The sequence below is a fragment of the Mastigoproctus giganteus genome, chromosome 9 (assembly GCF_048544385.1).
Source record: "Mastigoproctus giganteus isolate SK-2022 chromosome 9, ASM4854438v1, whole genome shotgun sequence".
Classification (NCBI taxonomy): Eukaryota; Metazoa; Arthropoda; class Arachnida; order Uropygi; family Thelyphonidae; genus Mastigoproctus; species Mastigoproctus giganteus.
Genome location: NC_143583.1, coordinates 94893119 through 94908091, shown reverse-complemented (window position 1 = coordinate 94908091; position 14973 = coordinate 94893119).

Here is a 14973-nt window from a genome sequence, read left to right as displayed (position 1 = left end):
GGTCTTCAACTGAATCAACGGGGGTCTCGTACACCAATGTCTTCATTTGACCCCAGCAAAAGAAGTCCAGGCATGATAGGTCCGGCGATCTAGCAGACCGGACCACCACGACCTATCCAATGTTGTCCAAATGTAACGTTCAGGTGTTGGCCGACGTCATTGGTGTGATGTGGGGGAGCGCCATCATGCTAGAACCACATTGAGCGGTGCAACGACTGAAGAACGTGTGTTTCTTCAATAAGTTCGAGCAGGACTTGCTGTAGAAAGATCAGGTATGCCCTACTGTCCAGAGGAGGGACAGAAGGTATGGTCCAATGAGGTGGTCTCCAACAATGCCGGTCCAAACATTGACAGAGAAATGGCGTTGAGTTGCACGTGTTCGCGTACCATGGGGGTTCTCCAAAGCCCACAAATGGGCGTTATGTTGATTGAAGGTTCCCTATATTGTGAAATTTGCCTCATCTGTGAACAATACGGACACAGCAAATGCGCTGTCTGCCACAATCTGTTGAAGAAACCAAGTAGCAAAAGTCCTCTAGAGTGGATGATCCGCAGGCTCCAATGATTGGACGCGTTGCAGATGGTATGAACTAATTTGGTTTGTTGACAGTATCCTCCATACAGTGGATTGGGAAATAACCAATCGTTGGCCTATCGCTCGAGCACTCGTACTCGGATTGCCTTCTGCATGACGTAGGACATTGTTCTCATTGTCTGGCGTCCTCCTCGTTCGCTCTCGATTCATGGTACCTCTCGTGAAACAACCAGTCTCACGTAACATTCTGTGCACACGTGCGAAAATCGTATGATGAGGAGCACGCCTGTCCGGGAAACGTTCCTCGTACAAGGGCAGAGCGGCGCGCCCGTTACAGTCCGCAGCTCCATACGCGAGGTGCATGTCGGCCGGTTCAACGTTTGAATACTCGTCCATCCTACTGCCTCGGGAACCGGTTCGCCAATGCTGACTTCCAGCGGGATCGCTGATCACGCGACCACCCGTTCAACGTCCTCTACCGCATGACAAAGGCATTTTGGACCCTGCAATGCTATGTGATTCCGATTCGTCTTTGTGCGCCCTACACCTCCTGCAAGTTTGTCGCACCAGTAGAGAATCACCCTGTATATTTGAATCTTAGAAAGGCTTTTGATACTGTTGCACATGATATACTGCTGCACAAATTGGAGCAGTGTGGCATTGGAGGAAAATTGTTGCTATGGATAAAGGGGTGGATGAGGGGGTGAAGTTAGAGAGTGGTAATCAATGGACACTGCTCATCGTGCACTAATGTTATTACTGGAGTTCCTCAGGGTTCAGTGTTGGGTCCGTTGTTGTTTTCGGTGTTTATGAATGATATTGATGATGGTATATCAAGCTTAATGTCGAAGTTTGCAGACGATGCAAAGGTTGGCAGGGTTGTTAAGGATACTACTGGGAGTATTCTGCTGCAACAGGATCTGGAAAGGTTGAGCAGATGGGCTGAGGTGGCAAATAAAGTTTAACATTAACAAATGTAAAGTACTACATATGGGAAACAGTAACCCCAGAGTAACGTATCAACTCTATGGTACTACACTGACAGTGGTAGAGAAGGAAAAGGACCTGGGGGTAATTGTGCAGGCAGATATGAAGTTTTTTGAGCAGTGCAGACGCCCTGCAAGAGTAGCTCATTGTGTCTTGTCAATGATACCAGGAATTTTTCTAGTTGGGATAAAGAGGTAATTATTCCCTTGTATAAGGCAATGGTCAGGCCACACTTTGAATACTGTATACAGGTCTGGAGGCCTCATTTCAAGAAGGATGTAGAGCTGCTGGAACGAGTACAGAGAAGGGCAACAAGATTAGTGAATGGAACAAAGGGTGGCTCTTACGAAGAAAGGCTTAAGTTTTGCAAATTACAGTGTCTGGAGACTAGGCACCAGCGAGGTGATCTGATAGAGGTGTATAAAGCCTTGAATGGTGTGTGCATGCTCAATGCTGATGGGATTCTTCTTCTTACTCAGAATAATTACCTGAAGGGCATAAATTCAAACTGAGCAAAGACAGATGTAGGATAGATGTGCCGAAATTTGCCTTTATCCAGCGGGTATTTGGTTGGTCGGACAGACTTCCATCCCTTGTTGTGGAAGTTGATAGCCTAAATGAATTTAAGGCTCAGCTGGACAGGCATTTCGAACGAACGGAGAGGTGAAATGGGAGTGTTTTTTTTTTTTTTTTTTTTTTGGCTGATGCTGCCTAGGCTTGCTTTCTTGCATCATATGCCTCTACTAATGTTAATGCTAATCCCACCAGCCATGCCGTTTCGGAAATGCTCTGACCAGTCTGAGCGGCTAGCATAGTGGTATCATCACCGTTCTCCCCACACTGGGTGGAAAAGGCCTGGGTTCAAATCGTGTCGGAACTTTAATGGGCTTTTTTCACTTCGTGGCTGAGTTACGTTACGGCCCACCAGCTGTACCCTTTTGGATATGCTCTGACCAGTCTGCGCATGTAGCACAGTGGTAACATCACCATTCTCCCCACACCGAGTGGAAAAAGCCCGGGTTCAAATCCCGTCGATGACGCGAGTAACTTCATTGGGCTTTTTTTACTCCATGACTAAATCAGTCGGTTTAATGCGTAGATAGCAAGGTTTTTGCCCCAGAAACTGGGTTTTTCGCCTCGCAGAACAGACAAATCAACCATAGAACACACGCAATTAACAGACATAAGGCAAACAGCACGGCAGATGAATTTAATTAAAGTAGTTAGTTAAGTTAACTAAAGCAGTTAACTTAACTAACTACTTTTAATAAATCTTGCTTTACATCCTCGCTATTAAGATGTTTATCGTTACTAGTTGTTACAACTATTACTTTTGGCTTAATTTCTTTCTTTTCTTTTTTACTTTCAACTACTTTCTCAGTATATGATTTCCTGTTTCTTTTTTTTAATTCTTCTCTTCCACTTTAGAAATCAACATCTGATTTTCTCTTTGTAAATTTATAGTAGCCGACTCCAATTCATCTCATAGCGTAAAATCTCAGAACAAATTGTTTGAGGTATCCCATGTCCTTCATCGAAAAGTACTTTCCCTAATCTGCTTCTGACTTCTTTTAACTTTTCTATACCTAACAACTCTAAATACGATTCAGAACTATCAGTCTCTTTTCTAGCCCTCTTGGTAGCAGATCTTAATCTTTCTTTATTTCTTTCTCCATCACTAATGAACTTCCTTGACCTTTCTTTACTTCTTCCTCTATTTCAGAAAGTTTTCCGAAGTTTGCAGATGATACAAAGGTTGGCAGGGTTGTTAATGACAGTAATGGCAGTGTGCTACTGCAACAGGATCTAGATAATTTGGGCAGTAGGGCTAAGAAGTGGCAAGTACTGCGCCTTGAGTACTGCGTACCGGTCTGGAGGCCTCATTTTAGGAAGGATGTAGATTTACTTGAGCGTGTACAGAGAAGGGCAACAAGATTCGTGAGGGGAATGAAGGGATCCTCTTATCAAGAGAGGCTTAAGTTCTGCAAATTGCAGTGGCTGGAGACTAGGCACCTGCGCGGTGATCTGATTGACGTGTATAAGGCCTTGAATGGGTTCAGCACGCTGAATTCTGATGGGATCCTTCCACTTGTTCAGATTACGAACCTAAGGGGGCATAAATTCAAATTAAGAAAAGACAGGTGTAGATTAGCTGTGCGGAAATTTGCCTTTAGCCAGCAGGTGGTTAATTGCTGGAACAAACTTCCATGTGTCGTTGTGGAAGTTGATAGGTTGAATAAATTTAAGGAGGAACTGGACAGGCATTTGGAGGGAATGGTGTGATTTTTTTTTTTTTTTTTTTTGGCTGATGCTGCATAAGCTCATACATTTGCTTTCTTGCATCATATGCCACTACTACTACTACTACTACTACTATTTCTTGTTAGAACCCCTGAACAAGAGGCCACAATATCTTTTTCTGATATTTCCATTTCCTGTAACTCCTGAATTTCCCTACGCTATCATCTTTCTTTTTCTTTCTCTTCTTAGACTTCTTTTTACTTGATTGAGTCAAAGCTTCCTCACATGATTGTAAGATTTCTCCTGTAATATCCGCCACTTCCTCTTCTGATAGTTCATTTACACTTTCCATAAATTGCGATGTAGACATTATCTCCTGGTCATGTTCTGGAATCTGATCCAGATCCGACCCCGTTAAAGACCTCTTCAACACCACAATCATATTAGTAAGTACACAATAAAAGAACTATATACAATTAAAATGCTCTGGAAAAATTTGGCAAAGTCTAACTTTATACAATATTCAGGACAGTGTTAATAAATCTGCGAGATAACCAAGTGCAAAGGGCACAGAAATGCTCACTTCAATTTCAATTAAACTTAGCCCCAAGGGCGCAGAAATTCTCACTTAGAAATTTTCAAATTCTAAAACTTAAAATCCAAGCTCACAGAGCACCTCCGTAACCAGGTGGGAAGGAGCAGCAGTGTGTAGCACACGCTTCTTGATTATACCGGGGTTCCAGTCCGTAACCACCAAATACAGAGGATGCGGAAAGATTAGGGAATGACAACCGCATACCCCTGGAGCAATATGGCCTTAGTTGCTAATGCTCCTAAAAACCAAATAACAAACAACAAGCTCATGGCCAAAATGCAAAGAAATTCTTTAAAAAGTCTCAGGAGAGGAAAATTCACCCTCTCCCAAGATTTAAATAACAAGTCAAGCACTTATTAATAAAACACCTCGCCCTTCCACACACTTGCTTGTTGTTTGTTATTTGGTTTTTAGGAGCATTAGCAACTAAGGCCATATTGCTCCGGGATATGCGGTGGTCATTCCTTGACCTTTCTGCATCATCCGTATTTGGTGTTCCACACACTTGGTCAATTTAGCCAGGCAAGGAGATAAACCCCTCGGCTGACCGCTTGGAGGTCTGAGCAGCAACGCTGTATTAGCTCCCAGCAAAGAGAAAGGAACAACTTGTATTTACTCTTGGCAATCACAAAATCACCTTCTATTAGCTCTGCTAAAAAACCAAAAACAATCTGACCCAAAGATGCTCCCAGGGCCACAGACAGTATACACGAAGCAATATGGCCAGTGCCGGCTCAATGGTTATGGCACACCTAGGCCACATTGACTGATGGCATCCCCTCACACCAATTCGAAAATTTTCATTTTTTTTTTAGAATGATTAATAATACAAAATAATTTTTACTTTACTTACAAAACAGTAAATTATACGCAATAGAACACAAAATTTTTCTTGCGGACTTTGTTTTTGAGAGGATGGAGAGTTGGCACCTCTTTAACCTTGGTGCCCTTAGGCCAGTGACTACTCAGGCTTACCCTAAAGCCAGCCCTGAATATGGCCCTAGTTGCTGATGCTCCTAAAACATTATAACAACAACAACAGATGGAAGAGAGAATAATGGAAACTGCACTCGTGGCAGTGAAGTAATTAAAGTGGAGGTGGGTTAAATCCTCCTGTCATTCTTGTTATTTGAAGCTGAAACGATTTTTGTTTTAAAAGTACTTTAGGAAATGTAAAAGATGCATTTGATGGCAAAGAAAACCCTTCTTAAATACTGTGAAGTTTGCATAATTGCTTATTGAAATATTGTATATGTGCGGTATACTCTCTTTCTGAACGCAGCTATAAGCAAACCATGTTTGCTACTTAGTGCATCAATCTCATATTTTGGAGGCATTTCACCGAGAGCTGTCTTGCATTGAACTACTCTAAAAAAAAACGTGGAATAATTCTGATGCTATATAAGCTTGCGTTCTTGCATCATTTGCCATTACTACTACTACTACTTTATCTTGGCATATTGTGGATATATCTCATACCTACATTGCTGTTTTTTAACAGTCACAGCATAATAGGCAAGTGCACCATCTTACTGAAATCATTCTGGACATGTACACTGTTCATTCAAAATGCTGAACCCAATTTCCTCTAGAATTGCTAGATAATTTTTCTGTTGACCGTCTGCATGGGTAGCAGAGTGGTATCGTCACTTCCCACCCCACACGAGTGGAAAAGGCTCGGGTTCGAACCCAGTCAATGACGCGAGGAACTTTATTGGGCTTTTTTCACTCCATGGCTGAGTTAGTCGGTCTCAGGCATAGATAGCAAGGTTCCCCCAGAAACTGTGGATTTTCATCCAGAAAAAACAGACAAATCGAACAGAGAACACATGCAATTTACAGACACAATGCACATGGGTAGTTGAATTAACATTCTGGGTACCTTAAGAAATAGGTGTTTTTTTTTTTTTTTTTTTTTTGCTATTGACTGTCTTTAAAGAAGTGAGATCCCATTTTTGAATCATTCCATGTTACACACCATCCCTCCTTTTTTCCTTTCAGGGGTCAATCCAAACAGAAAATTTGTTTTCACCAACTGTTATAGTTGTTGTAGAATTTTAGGCGCATCAGCGACTTAGGCCATATTGCACCGTACATAACATGTCTGTAAATTGTTTGCTGGTCTGAAAACCCGTGTTTCCAGGAGAAAAAAAATGGGATATCAACAACAAGTGTGCAGAATTCTGCACACTTGTTGACATCCCAGTCTCACTTGAACTTGATATGCGATGCAGTGACTTATTGGGACTTGTCACAAACTTTTCCAAAATGAAGGTGATCATCTCCTCATAGGTCACGGTGCACAGTCACTCATGGGTTCTCTCCAACGCAAACCATGTCTCTTCGAATTTCTGTAGCAACTTTACAACACAACTATGGGTTATGGGTTCACAATCAAATTGCCTAGCATTAAATTTCTCTGCAGTCTCCTTTAGTGATCTTGAACAAACCAATAATATTATCTTAACTCTCTTTTGTCAAAAGCATCTTTGGTCCATGTTATGCCTGCAACACATTACCCCATGAAATTCAACTTACCCTATGGCAGTGGTCTCAAAATCAAATTGCATGCGGGCCAAATGCACGATCTGAAAGCAGCTGACGGGCTGGAATTTTTTTTTTTAACAAAATGAAAGTGAATATAAGCACCGTATTTACAACAAATACATAATTGAAATGTATTTGCGGGCCGTGTAAAATTGTTTCGGGGGCTGGATGCGGCCCGCGGGCTGCCAGCTTGAGACCACTGCCCTATGGTTCCAAGTAAATGATAGACCTTGTGGATATATTTAAATGTGTAAAATGTGCAAAAATTACCAATATTTGAGAAGGCAAAAATTTCAAACTCTCTGATAATGAAATTCTAGTTATTCTTATGCAACATGTATACAAAGGGGGAGTGATAGGGGAGGGGGTTACATATGTGATGGAAGTGATCTTGTGGATATAACAGGATACTGTGCAGAAATCCAACATTATGCTCGAACATGGCTGCACAAACAGAGTTCAGTGACTTTGAGAAATGGAATTGTTGGAGCCAGATTGGCAGTATTGTAAAAAAAGTGAACTCAAAAACAAAAATGTCATGAGACACTGTCTTGAAGGAGATGTCAACACCTGTGGAAGACAAGAAAACTTTGTATCACCATTACATTTGACAAGCCAAGCCATCTGTCACCCTTTTTTGAGGAAGATATGTGCATATGCAGGAGCAGCAAAATACAGTAACTGCATCTTCCAGATTATCGGCATCCAACAGTCAAGGGTTTCAGTGGTTCCATAACAATGTGGTGGGAGCTTACTTGACGGCACTCTGAACCAAGGCTATATCAGGGAATTTTGCTTTGGTTCAGTGGGACAGTCAATGTTCCTGCATTCTATAGAGGCAGTGGTTCTGAATGTTAATACACTGTTCATACAGGTGCAATCCAAGGCAAATTTGTTTGTCCACATCTAGGCTTTACAAAATACCTAGCATTTGATAAGAGAATAAATGGGTGATTTGTTGTGGTTTCCAATGTTGGAGCTGAGTGCAGGCCTCAAGGTGGAATGTGCCAGCAGCATGTGTCCCACATGCCAGAATCCGTCCAATGAGCATGTCACTTTGATGAGGAATCACTATGTCTTTATCAATTGTTAGGCATTCAAGGAATATCCAGATGTTTCTGGAGCTATAGTCTACTTTTGCAGTGAATGTATAAGGCTTTATGATCATATTTCAACTCCACATAATTATTATTATTATTAGCTATATGGTGCAAGGAAGCCTGAGGCTTATGCAGCACCAGCCAAAAAAAAAAAAATTTCCCGAGTTACCCTGAGAGAGAAGTAGAAGGGAATCACCAAGAAAGAGAAGAATGATGATATCCAGCTCAAGACCCTGGGTGTGCCAAGCCCACACTCACCAAGTGTGAGCCCCTGGGGTTATTATAGTGGTGGGCAATATAGCATCCTGATATCCTTCATTATTGAGTGCTCATTATTATGTTGCAGATCTTGCTTTGTCATCCGAAATCCAGCTGGCACAGAATGAAAGCTTTTCAATCTGCAGATGGATCACAGTTAAGGGTTGAATGTCACACCTAGATGTGAATAATGCATAATCTGAGGAATGTGTATTTAAGAGATGAACAAATCACAGATAGAGTAGGCTTTAGTGAGATCAAGGTAGATTTGGATGGGCTGATTTTCAGCAAGAACTGTGATATAGGTAGACAGATTACTCAGTATTGCATTAATGGACTTAATGATCTGAGCAAGACAGTCTACATGATGTAGAATTTTGAGGTCACTGGTGTAGTTCAGATGTTGGTTATTCTTCACTAGTAGTGCTATTGTAATACTAAACAGTAGTCCCGATAATACTGCACCTTGGAAGAAATCTGGAGTCACTTCTCACTCCCACATTCCAAATGGGGTTTGCAGCCTGATTCTGTTAAGTTCAGAATTATTTGATTCTAGCTATTTACAGCAGTCAATTTCACACTGCTTGTAAATGCAAGGCAGGAAGAAGCTATGCCTTCTACAATCTCACTATAAACATGTGTTAAATATACTCAAAAATATTTAACACAATTGTTTATAAACATTTATCTGATTACTTTATTTCTTTTAATATTGACAAATGCAAAGTACTACATATGGGTAGCAGTAACCCCAGAGAAATGTACCGTGTGGTACTACTCGGGGTAATGCAAAAAACTGGGGGTAATTGTGCAGTCACATATGAAGTTTTCTGAGCAGTGCAGACAGGCTGCCAGAGCAGGTCATGGGGTCTTGTCAGTGATATACAGGAATTTTTCTAGCAGGGATAAGGAGGCAATTATCCCCTTGTATAAGGCAATGGTCAGGCCACACCTTAAGTACTACATACAGGTCTGGAGGAATCATTTTAGGAAGGATGTAGAGTTGCTAGAAGTACAGAGAAGGGCAACAAGACTGGCGAGGGGGAGCAAAGGGGTGCTCTTACCAAGAAAGGCTTAAGTTCTGCAAATTGCAGCATCTGGAAACTAGGAACCTGCAAGGTGATCTGATTGAGGTGTATAAGGGTTTGAATGGTTTGAGCAAGCTCAATGCTGATGGGATTCTTCCTCTTGCTCAGATTACAAACCTGAGGCAAATTGAGGAAATACAGTTGTAGGATACACGTGTGGTGATTTGCCTTTAGCCAGTGGGTAGTTGATTGGTGGAACAAACTTTTGGAGCAAATGGATGAATAAAATGGGAAGTTTTTTTTTTTTTTTTTTTTGGCTGATGCTGTATAAACTTGCTTTCTTGCATCATATGCCTCTACTAATGCTTTTATTGTAGTCACTCAGTATGGCTTTCTAAAGGCAGATGTTTTGAGTTGCAGACTGTTCTGAATAGCTTGTCATCAATCACCACCAGGGCCATTACCATTTTTAATGTGCTATTGCTGCAAGAAAGAAAAGAAAAAAAAAAAAAAAAAAAATGGAGCCAAATTTGTTGGGGACCACTACAGTCAGCCCACCCCTGCCTTATCTGCTAATCTCACAGAATTCTGGCAATTTGTTTCCAACAGTATTGATAGTGCAAGTCAGGTGAATATTATTTAGATATCTCACATGCCTTTAATAGCATTTCACACTAGCTTCTCGAAGTTAAACTTAAACACTATGATGTGCTTGATCCTTTATTCTTAAGACTTATGCAGGTTATGGAAAGGCTACAAAAAGCTGAACTTCTCTGGCTTAAAATCTTTTACCCCATTCTATCAAATTCATCTGTTGCCTCTATCATTCCTCCAGCTCTTCTATTTATCCAGAACTTTTTGACTTCCTTTCTTTAAAACTCAACTTTCTCCAGTTTAACTTTCTGAACAGTGAGGTAATTTTCTTTGGTGATTTCAACATTTATAACTCCAAATGACTTCAATGTTCCAGTTAGAGGGACTCAGCTAGTCATCATGCTAAGGCTTTTGTGATTATTAACCTTATGCAATTTGTTCATTTATCCATTAGAATACTAGACAATCTTAACCATAGGCCCAACACCCGTCCTCACCAACAAACCTTCAAATACAGTCAACATTTGCGATCTAGGTACACCAGATCACAACTTGATGTCTTCTTAATCTTTTTGTACAGTCACCACTCTCCCAATTTTTGTCTTGCCACATCAGATCTCTTATTTCAGTTTCAAAAATTGTAAATTTAATAAGTTGTCAGAAAATTCAATTTGTTTGCAGGCTGAATACAGGTCTCGGAGCCCCATTTTAGGAGGAAGGGTGGAATGGGTGCAGAGAAGGGAAACATGATTAGTTAAGGACACAAAAAGGTAATCTTACAAAGAAAAACTTAAGTTTTGTAAATTTACAGTGCCTGAAAAATAAGCACCTGTGAGGAGACTTTAGATGGATTGAGTAAATTAAATACTGATGGTATCTTTACTCTTTCTCAGACAACACACATAAGGGAAAATAAATTTAAATTGAAAAAGAATGGATTCAGGATAAATATGCAAAAATTTGCTTTCGGCCAGAGAGCAATTGGTTGTTGTAACTATCTTTCATCTGATGCTATGCAAATGGGTAGTTTAAACAAGTTTAAGGAAAGATTGGACAAGTTACTAGAGATGTACAGATGAAGCAAATAGTGTTTTTTCTTTTTTTTTTTTTTTTTTGCTGATACTGTATAAGCTTGCTTCCTTGCATCATTTGCACTAATAATATCAGTACTAATGCTAATTCAGTGCAAGAATGGGTAAGATGAAAGATTTAGGTAACTAAACATGGAATGATATTCAATATCAGATTCAACTATGCGTATCTCAGAAATTGCAACCTTGCTACAGTTTTCAGGTACAATTGTCTCAGTTGTATAAAGTTCGGTGATATAACCAAACAACATCCAGGAAACAGCTTACTGCTGACAGAAGCCATCTTATGCTGTGCAACTGAGTAGTTTGCCTAAGTTTAAGGATCATACAAATAGAGTTTTTTTTTGGCTGATGCTGTATAAGCTTGTTTCCTCACATTATTTGCTGCTAATGATAAGTCACATTATGCATTACAACTTGAAATGAGCATGCGAGGCAAATAAAAAAAAAAAAAGGGCGGGGGATATATTTTTGGCAGACTTCTTCTTGCTTTCCTGGTTGAGAAACCACCGTTTTGAAAGGTTAAAGTAATCTAAACAATGAAATATCTTTTCATTTTCTAAGCAACACAAAAAGAAAGATAGATTAAGAATGAATAATTACTGACCAGATGTAAGAAAATTTGATTTATATCAAAGAGTAACTATCTATGTCAATATGAAATACTGACATACTAACTTAGATGAAATAGAAAAAAAAAAATAAATAAATAAAAGATACATCAGTTGCACTTAATATTTTTATTATTTAGTTTTATGGACAATGCAGATTAGCTTTGCTTCCTTTGTTACTTTACCTATACTTTTCCTCTGTCACTTTGCACGGTAACGTTACTCCGCATTTCTCCTGCCAACTAACTCCCCCCATAAGCTAAGTTTATTTATGTTGTACATTGGATAAACTATGCTTCACAAAAATTAAACTAGCTAGACAGACACAGAAATTTAAGGAAATTTCCTTAACTTCAAGGACAATCTTACCATTTAGTAATACCAAGTTTTAAAAATAAATGAACATATACTGTGATTTTTAGAAAGTTTGATTAAGCGAGATCAGTTAACATCAATATTTCACTAATGTTATCAAAATAACCTGGGAAATTCTAGGGAGATGGAAGAAGTGCACTGCACCCAGCCTGAAACTTGCAATGATAGCATAGAGTTCAATTTAAGATTTTAAAAGACTCAGAGATAAAGCATATATTAACCTTGTAGTGAAACACTCCATGTTGGTTAGAAATTATACCTAATCTTGTTTCTAACTTTTCACACATTCCTATCTGCTAAAAGAATTATAACATACAGGAACGTGTATACTTCAAGAATTGCAATTTAAATATTTCTTGTTTTGAAAAGGCAATATTTACATTTATATCTAATAATCTTGTTATTGTAATGTTACCAAATGTTCTATTGTTTTATTTATTATAAAAAAATCCTTCCAACAGTAATTGCCAACCCTGTGTACTTATTTGTCTCTCATCCCTGCAAACCTTACAGCTGGATTTGAAAATCATAATCTTTATAAATAAAAAATACAGATCTGCTACTGAAAATTACCAAAACAATAAGAATGTAATCACTAAAATAAGTTAGAACACTATACTCTTTTTTAGAAACAAACTAATTAAATTTTTTTATTTAGAAATTTTTACAGAGATGTATGTTATTTCTTTTAACACTATATGGTAACAGTCCCACATGAAATTAAAAACAGATGAACAATAAGTACGTAAAAGTTTTCGCTTAATCTGAGAAAACTGTTTTTTCCTGATAAGGGACCAATAATGAATTATATCCTAATGTGTGTATGTTATTCACATTCATATATAAATATTATATGTAAATGTTGTTTGAAAGATATTAACAATCAGCAATTAAACAAACTATAAAATCATGGTATATTTCAAAATACACCAAAATTATGGTACAATACAGGCATGTACAAATATCTAGACATAATTAAATAAACTGTACAGAAACAACTTGTATATATATATATATATATGTATAAAATACATGTACATGCACTGTGTAATACATGTATTGTGTATACACATGCACAGAAAAGTAAATTGTTACATTCATTCTAAGACTATATTTGTACAACATTACAAATACGTTAAACTTATATAACAGTTCATATTTTCTACACATATAATGGAAGTAAATTTCAGAAATGTTCCTCAGAAACAATATACAAGTATATACATATCACTTTAGGCAGTTGTAATATCTTTACAACTATACCTTTTTTCTTCCTTTTTCAGGGGGAGGAGAGATTTCACTGTTTTAACCCTTTGCAATATACTACTACAAGTTTTTAAACAAATTTGCATATTAATGTGCTGTTTCAACAAAGTACATAGTTTACAACTGTTTTTAAGTATAATAACCAAAGGTCTGGATTTTAAACATAAAATTTCAAACTGATTATTTATGTTAAAATATGAAGTAGGTTCCTACTTTTTTCTATGATGACAGTTACAATTTTCAACCTAAAAATTTAAAGTAAGCCTAATTATACAAATATTTTTAATACTGCCAATGATGCTAAGTGTGATTATAAGGGTTTTTTTTTTTTTTTTGGTTGATCATTGATCACAAAATATTACAACCATGGAAAAGACTTAAGTAGTAAATACCATGTAATACATTTTTATTTACATATCACATTGCAATCCCATGCAAAAATCAATTAAAAAGAGATGTATATGAATTATAACTGTAGTGGCATAATATGAAATTTTATGCAATTGGTTGATTGATAGTACTATGAGTATATTCAAATAATTGTTCTTAAGTTGAAATTTTAAAGCATCACATAAACCCTGCAAAAATAAATATTTCATATTAGCAAAATATTTTCTTTTAAAATCTTAAATCTTTCATTTAGAATTATATTTAAATGTATTTTTCCATTCAAAGAAAAGCAATTTTTTTTTTTTTTCTTTTTGAGAACATTATGCCAAAGAAGAGCAGATACCTAGTCTTTAAAAAGGGCACCAAACAAATAATTCATAGATTCATAAACAAGGTATTTCAAATTATGCATGTGATGATTTGCAAACAAACAGCATGCCATGATATATGTTATGAGGTACACATTTAGAGTTACAAATTTTTCAATGTAATGAAAGTGATGGATGTAGCCTCAATTTTAAATCACACTTTCATGGTAAAGCTTCTGTTCATAAAAGTAGCTTTATGGGACTGTTGAATTATTATATTAAAAAAAAAAAAAAAAAAGAAATGAAGACTAAATTTTGAAATTTCATCACAAGATTTGTAAGTATAGTAAGTTATAAATCTTATGATAAAAATTTCAAAAATTGGCTACTTAATTATTTGATAAAATATCAGTTTTGTGAGCAATAATTCATGCTGAGCACAAATGGATCTAAATACAGTCAAACTCAGTTAAAGCTACAGGAATTTTGCTAGCAGGGATAAGTAGGTGATTATCCCCTTGGGTTGAGCACACAGAATTCTGATGGGATCCTTCCACTTGTTCAGATTACGAACCTAAGGGGGCATAAATTCAAATTAAGAAAAGACAGAGGTAGAATAGATGTGCGGAAATTTGCCTTTAGCCAGCGGGTGGTTAATTGCTGGAACAAACTTCTATCTATCGTTGTGGAAGTTGATAGGTTGAATAAATTTAAGGAGGAACTGGACAGGCATTTGGAGGGAATGGTGTGATTTTTTTTTTTTGGCTGATGCTGCATAAGCTCATACAAGTGCTTTCTTGCATGACATGCCACTACTATTACTAAAAGGGGATAATCACCTACTTAACCCTTCCCTTGCATAAGGGGACCACACCTTGAGTACTGCATACAGGTTTGGAGGTTTCATTTTAGGAAGGATGTAAGCTACTGGAATGAGTACACAGAAGGGCAACGAGATTAGTGAGGGGACAAAGGGTTGCTCGTACCAAAAATGACTTCAAGTTCTGCAAATTGCAGGGTCTGGAGACTAGGCACCTGTGAGGTGAT